Genomic DNA, 20,530 nt, shown 5'->3' on the forward strand with positions numbered 1-20,530 from the left:
TTGTCAGTATCCTTAAATCAATCAGTATGATACATTGATTGTATCACATGCAGTAACAAAAAATAAAAACCATATGGATGAAAGTGAAAGTGGAGAGTGGAAAAGTTGGCTTAAAGCTCAACATTCAGAAAACGAAGATCACGGCATCTGGTCCCATTACTTCATGGGAAATAGATGGGGAAACAGTGGAAACAGTGTCAGACTTTATTTTTGGGGGTTCCAAAATCACTGCAGATGGTGACTGCAGCCATGAAATTAAAAGACGCTTACTCCTTGGAAGAAAAATTATGACCAACCTAGATAGCATGTTGAAAAGCAGAGACATTACTTTGCCAACAAAGGTCCGTCTAGTCAAGGCTATGGTTTTTCCTGTGGTCATGTATGGATGTGAGGGTTGGACTGTGAAGAAAGCTGAGTGCCAAAGAATTGATGCTTTTGAACTGTGGTGTTGGAGAAGACTCTTGAGAGTCCCTTGGACTGCAAGGAGATCCACCCAGTCCATTCTGAAGGAGATCAGCCCTGGGATTTCTTTGGAAGGAATGATGCTAAAGCTGAAACTCCAGTACTTTGGCTACCTCATGTGAAGAGTTGACTCATTGGAAAAGACTCTGATGCTGGGAGGGATTGGGAGCAGGAGGAGAAGGGGACGGCAGAGGATGAGATGGCTGGATGGCATCACTAACTCGATGGACGTGAGTCTGAGTGAACTCCAGGAGTTGGTGATGGACAGGGAGTTCTGGCGTGCTGCAATTCATGGGGTCGCAGAGAGTCAGACACAACTGAGTGGGTACTGATGAACTGAACTGATGGTCATCTCAATAGATGCAGAAAAGGCTTTTGATAAAATTTAATGTTCTTTTATGATAAAAACTATCCAGAAAGTAGGCATGGTGGTAACATACTCAACATGCTATGCTAATGCTAAGTCACTTCAGTCGTGTCCAACTCTGTGCGACCCCATAGACGGCAGCCACCAGGCTCCCCCGTCCCTGGGATTCTCCAGGCAAGAACACTGGAGTGGGTTGCCATTTCCTTCTCCAGCGCATGAAAGTGAAAAGTGAAAGCAACGTCGCTCAGTCATGTCCGACTCTTAGCCACCCCATGGACTGCAGCCCACCAGGCTCCTCCATCCATGGGATTTTCCAGGCAAAAGTACTGGAGTGGGGTGCCATCGCCTTCTCCGATACTCAAAATGGTAAAGGCCATATCTGACAAACCCACAGCTAACATCATACTCAGTGATGAAAAAACTGAAAGCATTTCCTCTAAGATAGGAACAAGCCAAGGATATGGACCCTCATCACTTTTATTCAGCTTAGTTTTGGAAGTCCTAGCCACAGCAATCAGAAGAAAAATCCTGAATATGCCACCCAGAAAACTATTAGAGCTCATCAGTGAATTCAGTAAACTTGCAGGGTATATATAGAAATCTGTTTCATTTCTATACACTAACAATGAAATATCAGAGAAATTAAGGAAACCCATTTACCATCTCTGAAAAGGATAAAATATCTAGGAATAAATCTACCAAGGAGGCAAAAGACCTGTACTCAGGAAACTATAAAATACTGGTGAAAGAATTGAAGGCAATGCAAATAAATGAAAAGATGTACCATGTTCTTAAATTATTAAAATGACCATAATTTCCAAGGCAACATATAGATTCAGTGGATCTCTATCAAAATACCAATGGCATTTTTTTTTTACAGAACTAGAAAAAATAATTTTAAAATTTTTATGGAAACACAAAAGACCCCAAATAGCCAGAACAATCTTGAGAAGGAAAAAAGGAGTGGAGGAATCAGGCTCTCTGTCCTTAGACTGCACTACATAGCTACAGTAATCAAAACAGTATGATACTGACACAAAACCAGAAATATGTATCAGTAGAACAGGACAGAGAGTCCAGAGATAAACCAACATACCTGTGGCCACCTAATCTATGAAAAAAGAGGCAAGGATGTGCAACGGAGAGAAGACAGTCTCTTAATAATTGGTGCTGAGAGAACTGGACAGGTACAGGTAGAAAGCTGATATTAGAACATTCTCTAACACCATATACAAAAATAAAATCAAAGTGGATACTATAAAACTCCTTGAAGAAAGATTGGCAGAACACCCTTTCACATAAATCATAGCAATGTAAAACCAGATAGTATAAAATTTCTGTAGGAAAACAGGCAGAGCACTCTGACATAAATCTCAGCAACGTTTTTAAGGATCTTTCTTCTAAAGCAAAGACTATAAAAGCAGTGGAAGCATGGAGTCCTAACCACTGGGCCACCAAGGAATTCCCCTCCCTGTAACTCTTGATTACATCGTTTCCAGATCATCTTTAAGCTTATTTTAAAATTTTTACAGCTTTATTGGGGTGTACAAAAATTGCACATTTAATACACACAATTTGATGTTTATTATGTCACAAAGTAATAAACATCCATACCTCCAAAACTTGCCTTATGTGAAAGGATATTTTTTGTGTGTGAATGTGTGGCAAGAAATATCCTCTTATCAAAATATTAAGTGCACAGTACAGCATTATTCACAATAGCCAAGATAAGGAAACAACTCAAATGTGCACTGACAGACAAATGAATTTGTTATATACATACAATGGAATATTCCTCAGCCTTAAAAAAGAATAAAATTTTACCTTTTGCAACAACATGGTTGGACATAAAGACATGATAAGTGAGATAACTCATTTCCAGACAGATACTACATGTTGCCGTTTATATGAGACATTTATAAAAAACAAACTTAGAGAAGCAGAAAATAATGATGGTTGCTAGGGGATGAGGGGAGAGGGAAATGGAGAATAACTGTTCAATGAGTATAAAGTTTCAGTTATATAAGATCTATAAGTTCTAGAAGTCTACTCTAAACATAGTGCCTATAGTTAATAACTGTCTCATTTAGCCATTAATACCTTTGGATACTGATGGAAATGATCCCTTAAGCTGATATACTTCAAATTTTTGTTAAAAATAAAGCTTCTCTTTACCTTTATGTTACGTTGATGTTTCTGCAGGGCATGTGCATCCTTGTTCATACTTAGACTGAAGATCTGCTAGGCTGCACGTGCCCTCAGTGCTTGTGTCCTGTATCATCTGAGTAATGGCTTGCTTGTCAAATTCTAAGTATCTGTTTGTCACTTGTTCTTTCCCGAATTGTTGCAGCAACATTCTTTCTAAATGGGTACTTTTGACTTTTCAGGGGAAAGTTATATTTTAATTATGAATGTATGTAAAAGCAAAACTGCAGCTGTCCTTTGGGTCTGTGATGCTATTGTCTTTTATTAAAAATGATATATAAAGTAGGTAAAATCATAGCCTTTAAGTATACCTATCACTCACCTCACTAATACAACTATTTTAGCTAAAGTACCATTGCCTTGTGAAATTGGCATTGTACAGTGTTATTCAGTGACTGCAGACTGCATTCCTAATGTACAAGATAAAGCCATATGCCAAAAGCACTCCCTCTGTATGGGTGTGGTTTGCCTGAAATAAATACATTCCCTGAACTATTTTAGATGAAATTGCTGAACGTTTCATTCTTAGAGGGAGTTTGAGTTTTTCCTTTTAAAGATTCAAAAGATAGCTGTTGCTTAGCATGTGCAGAGTCACAAGTAGTGTGACAGAGGGGAAAGAGCGTTGGATTAGGACCAGGGGACCCTGAGATTTAAACATTTAAAAACAGACTCAGATTATGAAGTGAAGTAGGTTTTACATAGTGAATTAGGAGAAATGGGTTTGACTTTAGCTCAGTACCTAAAATAATAATTAACTCTGGTTCATGATAATAAATTCTGCTTTCACAGAGAAAGAGTATCTTGATAAAGTGATGTCAAATTTGGCTTGGGAAGGCAGATTTAGACAATGTTTTACATCAGCTGAGACCTTTTTATGTTTCTGAAGGCTGTGCCAGAAGTAGAACTAAATCCTTAATCCTTAATAAGCTTAGCTCCTTTACTGTAGCCTGGTCTTCCCCCCCACCCCACCCCCCACCTCTTTTTTGTTTGTGTATTTAAGATATTAAAGATCTCAATAAATACACAACAGCTGGTTGATTATAAGTTTTAAATTTCTATATTTATAAATATTACACTTTAGTTGGAAGAGTACTCATTGCATACATTGCCTTCTAACAGGATTTGCTGAGTCACTTGATTCAATTTGTGATCCCTTCAGCACTTTTAGGGAACTTAAACATTGTTTCTGTGAAGCAACAGCAAAGCTTAATTGTGTCCCATAAGCACATTTTTGACTCCTACTTGCAACTCTTGATTTCTACTCATGAGCTCTTCCAACATTTTATGTCTATTTACCCAAGACAGTTTGCCCAAGTCAGAGGGTTATGAGAATCAAGTAATACTCTTCCCCTGTCATTTCTCTCCCAAGAGTTATTGGTGCTTGCAGCTTTACTTTAGTAAGCATTTTTCTAATCATTTAGCTTCTTGATATTGTGCTTATCTATGTCTTATTGCAGATCAAAAAGTGACAGTACTAAAGGACACAAATATTTCACTGTTTCTGGAAGTCTTTGTTACCATTGAAGGCCCTCAGAAGAAAAAGTTTCTGGAGATGATGATAATATCTAACACTTACTGAATACTGTGTGCCAAGCAGTGATCTGAGCACTTTATGTGTATTAACTCATTTTGTCCTCAAGCCACCACATAGTAGGTTCTATAATTGTCCTTATCAGGAAATAGAAGTACAGAGAATTTAACCAACTTGCCCCAAACTGGCAAAGCAGACAACTAGACTTTGAACCACTGAACTATTCTCTCCTAAAATAGTAAGAGAAAGGAGGTGGGAAAGAAGAGTGGAGGTGGGGCAGTCTAAACAAAATTTGACATTTGAATATGGCATTTAATTAGGTATTACTATCATCCCTGATACATGTGAATTTTTTGATTCTTCAAATAATGTTTTATTCTCCCAGCATGTACATGTATCTAATATTTTTATGATACATATTAAGTATAGATGTTTTGATCAGTTTCTGCTAAGTTTCAGTTCTTAATAGCAGTCATTTTTCTATAAGATCTAAAATATATCTCTGTGTCCATACCTGTTATGTATACTTTTAACTATGTGTCTGTGCTACTGCAGCAGCACACAAAATCATTCACATGGTGTCATGCCTTTTCAGTTATAGGTGGTACAAGAAAACTTTCACTTAAAATTTATTTTGCTAAGTATAGCAAGAAATCAAAGGTGTTCCTGCTTATATTTTTCCGTAACTATGGAGGTTGTAGTAGATAGCAAAACCTCCTTTGCATCAAAATTGGCAAGATCAGGTCTAATCTACCAATACCCTCATAAATATAAGCAAAACTATGTAAGAAAATTGATGCTAAAATAACTCTACTAAACCTGTGCCTGAAGGCAGAGAAAAGGAACAGTTGTGTAGCTGTTATATCTACTTCGTTTTTGCCACAATTTAATTTAGATAATTTGTCTCATTGTCCTTGTGTATGTAAATGTATTCATTATTCAGATACAGCCACAAAGCAGGAAATCTTTAAGGAGTAGTATGGAAAGTCCTTTAGTCATTCATTCTGTTTGTAACTAGGACACCATATAGTAAGGTCACAAAATGAAAACAAGATTCCTAATTTGTGAGTTACAGCCTGGATGGACTAATATAAAGGATTAACAATCCAAATGCCTACCAACTAATAATAAATAAAATGTGGTATATTCATACAATGAAATATTATTTGATAATAAAAAGTGATATATTCATATCTGCTGCAACACTGATGAACCTTAAAAACAGTATGCTAAGTAAATTAGTCCAAATTAGTCCAATTAGTGACAAAAAGTCACATTGTATGATCTGGACATATGAAATGTCCAGAATAGGCAAATATGTAGAGGGAGAAAATAGACTATTGGTTGCCTAGGGAAAGGGTTTAAGGAAGGATTGGGAAGTGACAGCTGAAGAGGGTAGGGTTGAGGGGGTGGTAATGAAAATTTTCTAAAATTGATTATGGTGATGGACACCCAGCTCTATGAATATACGAAAAGCCACTCGAATGTACACTTAAAATGGGTGAATTATATGGTATGCGAATTAGGTTTCAAATAAAGCTGTTTTCTAATTTAGTGGCTTAAAAATAAACAATTATCTTCTTATCTTCACAATTTTGGGAGTCAGGAATTTGGGCGGGGCACACAGGAATAGATCATATCTATTCTGCCATGACTGGATCCTAAGTGGGGATGACTCAACTGACATGTTGTTGGTGTGACTCAACTATGATCATATCCTTTGGTATGCTGCAACCAGCTTGCACTAACTTCTGGAGAAGTCAGCTGTGCATATCCCAACTCTCCCTTCAGTGGCATGACATTATATTTTGCCTTGGTCGTGGTGGGAGTATTTATACCATGAAAATTAGAAAATACCACAAATTACAATTTCTTAATTTGATTGTAAGAGCCAGTACAAAGAAAAAATGAGATAGAGTGACATCAGAAGCCCCGATAAAAGAAACTTGCAATCATTTTGTGCTTTTTTTCCCCCTTTAAGATTTTAACATAAGAAATATATTGGCTGTCCCTAAGATGACAGAATGAAAATTAAGACTAGAACATGGGCAGTAAGGCAGCCCTGTGCCAACCTGTGTCTTAGGCCTTCCAAGTGACCTGTTCTTTCACAAAAGTAAAGGATGGTGGCTTATGTTGGGCGTATCACAGAGCACCCTGAAAAGCCCAGGAATCTGTCATTTACTCTTCAAGGTTAGCAGTTAATCATTTTGTTACTGAATTAAACTTGGATCTGCTCACCTACCGGCAGTAAAGCCAGTCTGATGACACTAGACTGTGGTGAAGGGAAGTGCAGCATTTTATTGCAAGCTAAGCCAAGCAAGGCGTGTGGGCAGCTTGTGCTCAAAAGCCTCAAACTTCTGATGGCTTTAAGGGAAAGGTTTTTAAAGACAAGGTGAGGGAGAGGGTTATATGATGTGTGACCAACTTGTGAACATGCTTCTGATTGGTTGGTGGTGAGGCAAACAGTATCAACCTTCTGTTCAAACAGGTCTGGGATCTTTGTGTTTGTGGTCAGCATGCAGTTAACTTTTTCCACCTGGTGGAGGTTTTAGTATATGCACAATAGCTAAGGGATATGATACAATAAAGGACTGAAAAGGTAAGGACCTACAGAAGCAGAAAAGATTAATAAGTGGCAAGAATACACACAAGAACTATACAAAAAAAAGTCTTAATCACCTGGATAACCAAGATGGTCTGGTCCCTCACCTAGAGCCAGACATCTTGGAGTGTGAAGTCAAGTGAGCCATAGGAAGCATTACTACAATAAAGCTAGTGGAGGTGATAGAATCCCAGCTGAGCTATTTCAAATCCTAAAATATGATGCTGTGAAAGTGCTGCATCCAATATGTCAGCGAATTTGGAAAACTCAGCAGTAGCCACAGGACTGGAAAAGGTCAGTTTTCATTTCAATCCCAAAGAAGGGCAATGCCAAAGAATACTCAAACTACTTGTACAGTTGTGCTCATTTTGGATGCTAGTAAGGTTATGCTCAAAATCCTTCAAGCTAGGCTTCAGCAGTACATGAACCGAGAATGTCCAGATGGACAAGCTGGATTTAGAAAAGGCAGGAGTAACCAGGGATCAAATTGCCAAAATTCATTGGATCATAGAGAAAGCAAGGGAATTTCATGCTTTCTCTGAAAGCATGAAGCAGATGAAGAAACATCTGCTTCATTGACCATGTTAAAGTCTTTGACTATGTGGATCACAACAAACTGGAAAATTACCTTAAAGAGATAAGAATACCAGTCCACCTTACCTGTCTAACAAGTTTCATATGCAGGTCAAGAAGCAACAATTAGAATCTTACGTGGAACAGATGGCTTTCAAAATTGGGAAAGGAGTACGTCAAGGCTGTATATCATCACTCTGCTTATTATGTGAAATGTCAGGCTGGATGAATCACAGGCAGAATCAAGATTTCTGGGAGAAATATAAATAACCTCAGATATGCAGATAATACCACCCTAATGGCAGAAAGTGAAGAGGAACAAAAGAGCCTCTTGATGAGGGTGAAAGAGGAGAGTGAAAAGGGTGACTTAAAACTCAGCATTCAAAAAACAAAGATCATGGCATCTAGTCCCATCACTTTATGGCAAACAGGTAGGGAGAAAATGGAAGCAGTGATAGATTTTATTTCCTTAGGTTCCAAAATCATTGCGGACGGTGACCGCAGCCTTGAAATTAAAAGATGCTTGGTCTCTGGCAGGAAAGCCATGACAAATCTAGATAGCATATTAAAAAGCAGAGACATTACTTTACCAACAAAGGTCCATGTAGTCAAAGCTCTGGTTTTTCCAGTAGTCATGTGTGGATGTGAGAAGGACCATAAAGAAGGCTGAGCAATGAAGTACTGATGCTTTCAAATTATGGTGCTGGAGAAGACTGTTGAGAGTCCCTTGAACAGCAAGGAGATCAGACGAGTTAATCCTAAAGGAAGTCAATCCTGAATATTCATTGGAAGGACTGATGCTGAAGCTCCAATACTTTGGCCACCTGATGGGAAGAGCCAGCTCATTAGAAAAGATCCCAATGCTGGGAAAGTTTGAAGGCAAAAGGAGAAGAGGGCAGCAGAGATGAGATGGTTAGATAGCATTACTGACTCAATGAATATGAATTTGAGCAAACTTTGGGAGATGGTGAAGGACAGGGAAGCCTTCCCTGCTGCAGTCTATGGGGTTTCAAAGAGTCAGACACAACTTAGTGGCTGAACAACAACAACGTGACTCAGAATGTTATCTTTAGCCCTTGAGGAGGAACCAAAGATCCTTGACTTTGTTTAGTGGTTAAAATATTTTTATTTTGCCATGTTTGACTGTTTTCCTTTGTTTCTAGATTTTCTCACTTGTCTGATTAAATGTGCTCTTTGAAACGGGGAAGGCCTAGGAGGCTAAAATTTTCTTAGAAACAAGAGGCAGGCAGAAGAGATGGAGGCATTTTTCCTGGGAAGGCCTCATAGGTTTGTGCTTGATTACAGTTTCAAATAGTATATTTCAAATGTCAAGTTTTTGCAGTGGAAAGTGAAGTCAGCACAATTAGGATCCCTTTGGTGAGCCTCTGGTCCATGTTGAAGATCCTTTGGGTCGATCTCTTCAGAAGTTCCTACTACTTTACCTCTCTGTTTGGGAGGGTGGGAAATCTGAATTGAATCACCAAGTGTGTTCTGGCCAACAGATTGTTATACACTTAAAAGTAGCGTTTTAAAACCGTACCTTTATTTTTAAAAGACCCTGTTCTACGTACCTGCTATATGCAAGGCTCTGTCTGCTCTCTAAGGAGGTTCATGGAAAAAGAAGCTAAAATGTAAGTTGCAGAAAGCCTGTGGAGGGAGGGGTGTGGTTGTGTGTGTTGCTTTTGTTTATTTTTCTTTTTGGTAGGTATATTTGGACATAGGCTGATTAGTTTGAAGGAATCTAGAAAACATGGTCTCTGCACTCAGATTTCAAGCAGTGTATATCAAATGCCAAATTTGTTTCGACAAAACCTTTATACACTTACTGTGGACAGAAATTCTTTATTTTCTAATTGAAATAGTTTTTATTTACTACTGATGTCAACCAAACTGCTGTCTGTGTTCTCCATATTTTACAGTTAGTTAGGCTTAGACAGGCTTGATAAAGTTAAGGGGTGACAGGAGCAACACCTACAGTGCAAAGATGCCTAACCCTCTTCAGTCTGGCTCAGAATCTGCTCAGATGGAAGCTCTTCCACCCAGTGCTGCCAGTGACCTCATTGGGCCTTCCTGGCACCTTCATATGGTTTTAATAAATTTGAAAGATAAAACTTTATGAACCTATTTGACAGGTTGTCTTTGAGGGAGGAGATGAAGGAAATTACTAAATCTTCTCCCTTGTCTTTTGTAGCAAATAGCTACAGAGATCTTTCCAGCATGGAAAGAGATCAAGACTTGAAACACGTCAGCAGTTGTGCATTGCCTCAGGATAAAATACCTTGGCTTGCTAGACCCGTCGTTTTCTTGGCTTTGCTTTCTTCTCCAGCCTCATCTCATCTTGACATCATACCTGCACTGAGGGGCTGTGCTTTCTTTACCCAGTTCATCTGACACTGAAATTTCAGTTCCAAGCTTTCAAACTTGCTATTCCCTCAGCCAAGAACATTCCTTCCCCATTCTCTGCCTTTTGCCTCCAACTACCTTCTTCACCTCCTCCAAAAATAACCCTTCCTTGAACCTTTGATTCTTAGTTTTCTCTTCACTTCCACTTTTCTGTTGTTTTTTTTGTCACACCTCATGGCTTAGGGGATCTTAGTTCCCCCACCAGCGATTGAACCTGGGTCCTCCGCAGTGAAAGCATGGAGTCCTAACCACTGGACCACCAGGGAATTCCCCCAGTTTTTGTTCATGTGAGGTGTTACTCTGTCTGCTCTGAGGGTACTCTGCACTGCTGCTACCATGGTACATAAATCGGCAATACTCCATTTTATTTTATTTTTTTTTTTTTGTCAGTAGCTCTTAGGTAGGATCAGTCTGTTTATCACACTGTTGTACCTCCAGCAACCAGCTCCATGCAGCCTAAATAAGAAGCTTTCAACACAAATCTGTTGAATAAATGAGTAAACAAACGGCTCTTGGGTGTTTTTACTAAACCAGAACATTGGGGTAAGTCCCAGGTGTCTGTACTTATCAGTCATCCATTCTTGGCTGTACCACCAACTCGCACCTGTTTTTCTGTGGGGACAATTCAGTCAGTAATAGAATTCCTGTAACAGGACCTTGCCATGCTGTCAGCAAGCACATCTGCAAACCCTCCTGTTACTGCCATTGGGATTTGCTGCCTAACACATGGATTGTAAGACACTATATTTTGTTGCAGAATTAATGGAAGGCGCTTGCTTGATAAGGTAGCCAGCAGAGTACCTTTTACAGTTTTATTGACGTGTGCCGATAATGACAATAAAACAGGGGAACCTCCAACAGCTCATACGTATTTCTCCTAGTAGATCAGGCACGAATGTTGGTCAACACCCTATCAGTTGCTCCTCTGACCAGTTCCCACACAGAGATGGTATCAGGGAGCTCAGTAATTCTGATGTCAGCACTATCAACCTCTGCTAGCTCTGGGGCCTTTTTTGACCAGTCTTACCCATCCAAAAATCATAAAGTGGGAATGAAAAAGATTAGGGGCCTTTGAAAACCAGAGTTGGGTAAGTCTGGGTTTATCTGAAAATCGTTCATACTCATTTTAATGTAATGGGTCAGAGTACTCCACTGAAAGAACAGTGTTTAATACTGTTTGCTGATTTCTGTTATCACTTTTTTGTCTGGAATTAGGAAGTAAGCTCATTTCTGTAAGATTAATTTATTTCTTGTTTAGAAAAGCATTCTGAATCTATAAAAATTGAATCACTATGTTGTACACTTGAAACATATTATAAGTCAACTATACATAAATTTTTAAAAAACATTCTGGTTTTGAGGAGAATTTTGTTTGGGATATAAAAATTAGTCTTTAAGATCTTGGATTTCCATAGCTTGTGTCTGCTGTGTGGCCTATCACACAGGTGGCCATTTTCGGCTATTAATTTCTTTTGTAAAATGATCTCCTCATGTGACTATAGGGGAGTTTATTTCTAAGTGATATAAACAAATGCAAAATGGAAGAGACAAGATAAAATTACTTTAAAATAGATAAAACATTTGATTGTAGTGTGTATAATGAAAACACATGTATGTTTCACCCTCCCCTGAAACAAATACATGGTCACAGGAAGCTCGTTAAATTGATTCTGTTTCTTACCCTGCATTAATCACAGCAAGATCACACTGAAATCATCTAGGATTGGTCACCATAATAACAGTACTTCTGTTTATTCAGTACTCTCCACATGCCTGTAGCTGTGATAAAAACCTTATTTCCATTATCTCATTTAATCCTCATAACAACCCTGTGAGACAAATACTCTAATTCCTGTTTTTTGCACATGAAGAAATTGAGACTCAGAAAAGTGAAGTACCCAGCCAAAATTTCACTGTTCATGATTGACAGCCAATATTCAGTCCCTGATTTGACTTCAAAGCCTGTGTGTGTATTTTTAACCCTTACAATGCTTCAAGTGTTGAGTTGGAACTGGAGAGAAATCAGTATCCTGATGAGTGAATGAGTGAAAGTCACTCAGTCGTGTCTGATTCTTTGCGATCCCATGGACTATACAGTCCATGGAATTTTCCAGGCAAGAATACTGAAGTGGGTAGCCTTTCCCTTCTCCAGGGGATCTTGCCAACCCAGGGATCGAACCCAGGTCTCCCGCTTTGCAGGCAGATTCTTTATCACAAGGGAATCCCACAAGGGATTCTGAACCACAAGGGACGCATCCTGATATATGAACATACTAATTTCTGCTTTTGGAAATTTGCTAACAATAGGTGCACAGGATGTCTTCTGCTTAAAACAACAAAGCTTAGCATTTATATTATACTTTGTTTTCTAAGAGCTTTAGTAGACTACTTATTTAATGCAGATGCTTTCTCCTGAGATAGGTAAGCAGTTCCCAAATTTGGGGTGCCATAAGAATCACCCAGGGAGCTTGTAAACATGAAAATACCCAGGGCCCCACCCCAGACCTACTGAGTCAGAATCTCCGTGGGTGGGGACTAGCCATCTGATCTTTAATAAGCTGCTCAAGTGATTCTGACATACATAGAAGTTTGAAAATTACTGGGGTCTGTGAACAATGGGAAGATTCTTTAGGAATGATAATTCTCAAGTTTATAGACTTACTTAGGGCTTCACAGTAGTTTGGGAATGAGTAAATGATAATTCATGAATTCCAAAACTATTATCCTGTCTAAATTAAGTTAATAATTGTTAATGGGCAATGTCTGCATTATGACCTATCACAGTGAAATTGATTGTCATCTCATTCTTCTTTTTCCTGTTTATTTGTGATAATAACTAGTACTCTTTTGTATGTGTTGTATCTTTTTCACTTGGCATGTGAAAGATATTTCCTATAACCGCTATTAATAAAATCTCAAGCAGTTTAAAACAACAACTGTTCAGACTCCAAATAAAGAATCACAAAATCCCAAGATTAAAGTCATCATGGACAAACCATATGTTGCTTGAATTCTTTGTTACAGCATCTCCACCAAGTGGCCTATTTCTGCTAGAAAGCTGGCTTTTCCTGGGAGTAGTCTCTTCTGTCTGACTTAGAAAGTTCTTCCCTATAATGAGGTGAAATCCATTTCTCAAGAGCTTCTGTACATGGGTCCTAGTTCTGACCCCCTTATCAGAACTTCTTACTCAAATCAAATCAGCCAAAACCTTTGGTCAAGAAAGTAACTCCCTGATTGTTAGTTTCTGAAAGTTCACAGAATGCCTCTCTGAGACTGTTTGTGCCATGGCCATGTCATCATCTTGTCAGACTATTTTCTTAGAATTATAGAACTAAATTCATTGATTCATATTTTAAAAATAAATTTTAGTAATTCTTTATGTGAGCGTGTTTTCATTTATGTATGTATGTATTACTGCATAGTTGATTTACAATGTGTTACTTTTAGGTGTACAGCAAAGTAGTTCAGATATATATATATAATTTTCAGATTCTTTTCCCTTATAGGTTATTACAAAATATTGAGTATAGTTCCCTGTGCTAAACAGTAGGTCCGTGTTGGTTATCTGTTTTATATATAGTAGTTTGTACTATAGGTTTGTACTCTTAAATACTCTATATTTAAATACAGAGCCTGTATGACAGGAAAAGGAATGTGATCTTGCATGTTGTTAAAGCATTCTAAATTCCTTTTATTCCTTTTAAGGTCACTAGTATGATATATTAGACGTAGTAGCCGGATTTAAAGTTTAACATGTTTACTTTCTCTGTGCTTTGTTCAGATCCTCTAAAACCCTGGTGGTTGTTGATCGGTCTCTTCTAAATGAGAAATATACTGTACATCAAGTTCCTGTGATTCATTTGTTCCTTTGCAGCTCAAAAGAAAAAAGGACATTCATGTCCTTACTGCCCAAGAATTTCTAGTTCTAACATTTCTTCTTTTAGATACACATTTCCTTCTCACCATCCTTTCCCACAGACTAGAACTTGTTCTGGAGCCCAAGAGAAAAATTGCAAATGTGTCATAACCAGTGGTGCAGTTGCCACCAATGTTAACTTTTTGTGGCCTGGATTCAATGAGAGTCAGATACAGGTGGAAGCTAGTAAGTTAAACCAGTGTTGGGAAGAGACATTTTCCTAGGACTTTCTTGCTGTAGGTACTCTGGGATTTGAGGTTCAAATTTTAGAAGATAAGCAAGACAAGTGTTAGTTAGTACTGTGACCATTCAGATAGACTGGCCAGGATGAAAGAAGCTTTAATCACACGTGGAAACAGTACTCTATATTAGCATTTACTAGCATAGAAAATCTGCAGTTCAGTTACAGTTTATGGTAAAAGGTAACTATGTCCAAGAGACAGTCCCTTCTCCAGTATCCTTTCTCTGGGCCCAGCATTCTCCTCTGTCTCCTCTGCAGCATCCAGACTTTTGTCCTTCTATCATGGATCATCTTTCCTGAAATTATTGTTATCTCTTTTTGTCACTTTTAACCAACCTATTCAAGATATTTTGCCACCACTTTTTTAGCCTGTGATTCTATCTAGATTCCTACCATCACTGATGGCATTTTCAACATTCAAGTTGATTCTTCAGATATAAAATAAAGTACAAGAAAAATCTTTTTTTCACTTGTATGTATTTTCTAAGAGAAGAATATGAACTTATGAGGATGCTCTGATAACTGAAAAGTACACCATGGCAAACTACCTGTTTAGCAAAAAGAGACTAATTGACATTTGAACTATAATAATATATAGCTTACAGTCTGATTTTTGGAAAGTCAATAGGCAAAAATATATTGATTTATATCAAACTTTCTTGGGTAAACCCCACACAAACTAACAGATAAAGCACACTAATTTTACAAGCAAAAAGTAGGAAGAGCAGCAGTGGAAAATTATGACCAACTCACAGCACTGCTGACATATTGTTTCAGACAGCAGTCCATCTGAAAATTGTAGGAATTCTAACTATCTGCCTCTGCTCATTAATTGTGGGAGTTCAACAACCTGCCAAGCCCTGTGCAGCTGCCAGTCTTCCTGTGGAATTCTAATTGGGAATCTTCATATACCAAGGCCAATTCATGTATTAGGCACAGTAGACACAGTGCCTAGGGTGCAGGATGCTTTCAGGAGCCCACAAATGTCTTGATTTCTTTTAAAATAAGGAGAAAATAAAACAGTAATGGATATACAGTAATGAATCTGCCTGGATTATATTTGTCTTTATATCAGTGCAGTCATAGAATAGAATTACAAATTTTTTTTTATTTTTTTAATGGAGGAAGAGGTCTGCAAAGGCAGGAGTGCCTAGGGCTCTCTGTGAAATCATGGTAAAGCTTTTATTTCAAGCTCTAGTACTCTGCTAATGTTGCTCATGGATACCACATTTTAATGGCTCTTAATAACTCATAATAGCAATTAATGCTATATGAAATTCTATGGAGCTGTTTGTCATGTGGTAAGAACTAAAGAAAGAATGTGTGTTTCAGCATCTGAGTTGGAGGATCCTCATAGTCCACCCATAAACAGAGGGCCATATTTCAGTGACCGCAGCTCTCTCTGACATAGGGCTAGCAACAGAAAGGAATGTGGTAGAGATTCTGAACCCGAGGCCCTAGTCAGCCTTGCTAATCAGAATGTGCATTTTAACAAATCCTCAGGTGATATGTATGCATGGGAAAATCAAGAGCACTGCCAGGTTTAGAAGAATCTCTACCTAGGAAATGTTCTTCATTCTAGTAGGAGAGACTTCTCCAAAAGTAATACTGTTTGCTTTTCTAAAAAAATCTTTAACCAACAACTGTACTCATCAAGAAATGAGTAGTTCAGATCTTACAGGAAGCAGAGAAATCTTCCAACAAATGTGGAAAGATGGTCAAAAAGACAATAAGAAAACTATAAAGCTCTTAGAAGAAAACACAGGGGAAAAGCTTCATGACATTGGATTAGGCAGCAGTTTCTTGGATATAATACCAAACAAAAGTAAAAATAAATTGGACTATATCAAAATTAAAAACTTTTATACATCAAAGGATACTATCAACAGAATGAAAAGGGAACTCATGGAATGGGAGAAAGTATTTATAAATCCTATATCTGGTAGAGTTAATATCCAGATATATAACTCCTAAAACTCAGCGACAGAAAAACAAGTCTCTTGAAAAATAGGCAAGGGATTTGAAGAGACATTTCTCCAAAGAAGATATGCCCATAGTTAATAAGCACTTGAAAAGATACTCAACATCACTAGCTGTCTTAGTCTCTTTGGGCTGCTATAACAAACTTGCACAGACTGGGTAGCTTATAAACAACAGAAATTTATTTCTAACTGTTTTGGAGACTGGTTAGTCCAAAGTCAAGGCACCAACACAGTCTTACTCTGGTGCAGTCCCACTTCCTGGTTGATAGATGGTCATCTTTTCATTGAGTCCCTACATGGTGGGAAGGCCTGAGATCTCTGTGAGGTGTCTGTTTTAAGTACACTAACCTCATTCATGGTGGCTCTATCCTCATGGCCTAGTCACCTCCCAAAGGCCCCACCTCCTAATACCATCATCTTTGGAAGTTAGGATTTCAACATACGAATTTTGAGGTGATATATTTAGATCATAGCACTGGTCAAATCAAAACAACAGTGAGAACCACTTTTCATCCATTAGGATGGCCTTTTAAAACAACAACAACAAAACAGAAAATAAGTGTTGTGAAGGATACAGAGAAACTGGAACTTTTGTGCATTGCTAGTGGCAACCCACTCCAACACTCTTGCCTGGAAAATCCCATGGACAGAGGAGCCTGGTGGGCTGCAGTCCATGGGGTTGTGAAGAGTCGGACACGACTGAGCGACTTCACTTTCACTCTTCACTTTCATGCATTGGAGAAGGAAATGGCAACCCACTCCAGTGTTCTTGCCCGGAGAATCCCAGGGACGGCGGAGCCTGGTGGGCTGCCATCTCTGGGGTCGCACAGAGTCGGACACGACTGAAGTGACTTAGCAGCAGCAGTGGGAATGTAAAATGATGCAGCTGCTGGGGAAAAGAATATGGTGCTTGCTCAAAAAATTAAACATAGAATTACCATATAATTAAACAATCCCACTTCTGGGTATATACTCAGAAAAAGTGAAAGCAGGGACTTGAATAGATATTTGTACATCTACATTCATACTGCTATTATTCACAATAGTTAAAAGGTGGAAGCAACCCAAAAGTCCATTGACAGATGGATTAAAAAGAAATGTAATAAAAATACAGTGGAATATTATTCAGCCTTATAAAGGTAGAAAATTATGACATATTGAGCCAACTCATTGGAAAAGACCCCAATGCTGGGAAAGACTGAGGGCAGGAAGAGAAAGCAATAGAGGATGAGATGGTTGGATGGCATCACCAACTCAATGGACATGAGTTTGAGCAAACTCTGGGAGATGGTGAAGGACAGGGAAGCTTGGTGTACTGTAGTCCGTGGTGTTGCACAGATGGACACGACTCAGTGACTAAACAACAACAAAAAGGATGAATGTTGACGATATTATACTAAGTAAAATAAGCCAGTTGCAAAAGACACATACTGTATTATTTCACTTACATGTGTTATCTAGAGTATTCAAGTTACAGAAACTGCAGATAGAATGGTGGTTCCCAGGGACTTGGAGCAGGGTTAATGCATACTTAGTCGCTTAGTCATGTCTGACTCTGCGACCCCATGGACTGCAACCTTCCAGGCTCCTCTGTCCATGGGGATTCTCTAGGCAAGAATACTGGAGTGGGTTGCTGTGTCCTCCAGACGATCTTCCCAACCCAGGGATCAAACCCAGATCTCCTGCCTTGCGGGCAGATTCTTTACTGTCTGAGTCACCAGGGAAGCCCGCAGGGTTAATGGAGAGTTGTTTAATGGTACAGAGTTTCAGTTTTGCAGGTTCCAGAAGTTCTGGAGATTGGTTGTACAACAATGTAAATAATATACTTAACTGTATACTTAATGATTAAGATGGTAACTTTTACGCCATTTGTATTTTATCACAATTATTGAAAAGCAGTAATACTCAAATCAAGGCATGAAGAATATCCAGCTTTCAGACTTCTTATGCGCAGATGTAAATAGAGGGCAAATGTTTTCTAAGGGTTGGCGTGTGAGACAGACAATAGAAAGAAAGCACAAGAGGGGCTTACAAAGGCCTTGTGTGAGCCTAGAGTTCAACTACAGTTACTTCTCAGGTCCTGTGACTGGTCTTGGAGTCAGTCCTTTAGCTTTGGTTCCTGTGGTGCGTCGAACATTCCTACCCTGCAACACAAGTTAGTGCGAAGTGGGTCCACCAGGCCTGAAGAGCCCAAAAGCACAGAAGGCAGTTAAGTGTTACGTAACTTCTTTATTCTAACACATCGGCTTTTTCGTTACTGTTCAAATACATTAACAATATGTATATTTTAGCAAATTTAGAGCACTTTTGCTAGAACAAGGGATGTTTAAATTTTTGCCTCTTAATGTCAAAGATGATTGCTTTCTCCTCATATTTATAAGCTGTTTAGCATATCTTCACAAGTTCTTACTTTCTTATACTTAAATTTTCACAGAATGTGGTGGAAGAGATCAGAATTTAGGGTAAAACAAAAAAGTGAAATCTCCATTGTGATTTATTTCTGTAGGAATTAAGACAAATTTGATGCCTCTTGAACTCTGAGTTCATTTCAGAAGACTTCCAGAGGGAACTTTAGAAAGTCAAACCTCGGGTCCTAGTGGATGATAGGCATTTTTAAATATTAAGGGAATTGGCTCCAGGTTACTTGAGTGAAAAAGATTAGCTAACCTACTTGAAGTAAATGAGGTTTGAAAACTCAGAGGGCAGAAATCACTTAAAGTAAGTAGCAGGGTATTTGGGGATTAGCACAGCTCAAGTTTCCCAAGCATTCAGCTAGTATACTCCTATTTTTAAAAATAAACCCGTTGACTTAAATATAAGCAGAGAAGCTAAAAGTATGATCCTCATTACTTTGTAGTCACACCTTATAACCTACTATGACAGCAAAAGTGTGAAGAATGGTTGGAAAAGCACCATGACACTGTGAGATGCTGACACACAGAATACTGAGACAGTGGGAAAAGAGATTAGAATTATCACCAAAGAGTCCACATTAAGTGATCATGAAAACTCTGGATAAGCGTGGCAACTGCCTTTTGGCTGATTCAAATCTTAAGAGTTCAAAACAAATCCTATTATTTATATATTATTTAGCAATTTTAGTTTCTTTTCAAAGATAGCCTTATATTTTAATAATTTATACTTGTAATTATAAAATATTTTAAAAAACCAGAAACATAACTCTTTGAAAAAGAAAATAAATATTACCTATAAAACCCAGAGTCGACCTCTGTGGTATAATCCAATATTTATAAATATCCCTTGTTTGGTTTTAGAGTTCTGCCTCTGTCCCTATCCTTTCTCACCCCCTTGTGGCCATGATTTGAAGAAACCAAGAACCAGGCAGCAAAATGAGAGAAAGCAAAAATCCTGAAGGATAAACTGATCACCTCTCACTTTTACATCATTTTCCATAATAAAGTAGGTCTGCTTGAAATTCACATGGGTCAGGATCTTTGAGAAAACAGATGGAAGATGTGAAGTGGTGATTGTAAATTATCACTTTGTTAAACTCTCTTGGAAGTATGGACATTGAAGAAAACTAAAAAGGATGTGCTACTCATACTTCCTATTGGCTGAATCCAACTAGAAGCACTCAGAGGGAAAAGGAATCAAGTTTTTGCAATCCTTCCAGGCACAAAGTGGAGTGAAGGGTAGAAAGTGGATCTGACTGGGCAAACAGAGCAAGTCTAGTACAAAATCTTTCTAAAATATATCATTATAATTATAGTTTATTTTCTATGTTATATTATGGAATGGCTTGTATAATTTGGAGTTGAATATCTATGCAATTCCTGTGGTTTACCTGAAAAACATCAGAGATAACAGAATTTCACACCATCAGAAAGCATTACTTAGGCTTTTCTTCTCCATCTACTGCCTCTTGTATGTTCTTCAGTCTCTTAAGGCTGTCCGACTTTCTGCAATCCTGTGGACTTCAGCAGGCCATGCTTCCCTATCCTTTCCTATCTCCCAGAGTTTGCTCAAACTCATTTCCACTGAGGCAGTCATGTCATTAAACCATCTCATCTTCTGTCACCCTCTACTCCTGCTCTCAATATTTCCCAGCATCAGGGTCTTTTCCAATGAGTAGGCTCTTCGCATCAGGGCAAGTATTGGAGCTTCAGTATTAGTCCTTCCAATGAATATTCAGGGTTGATTTCCTTTAGGATTGACTAGTTTGATCTCCTTGCAGTTCAAGGGACCCTCTAGAGTCTTCTCCAGCAGGACAGTTGGAAATCAATTCTT

This window comes from Bos indicus, chromosome 10 (genome assembly GCF_029378745.1).
Source record: "Bos indicus isolate NIAB-ARS_2022 breed Sahiwal x Tharparkar chromosome 10, NIAB-ARS_B.indTharparkar_mat_pri_1.0, whole genome shotgun sequence".
NCBI lineage: Eukaryota > Metazoa > Chordata > Mammalia > Artiodactyla > Bovidae > Bos > Bos indicus.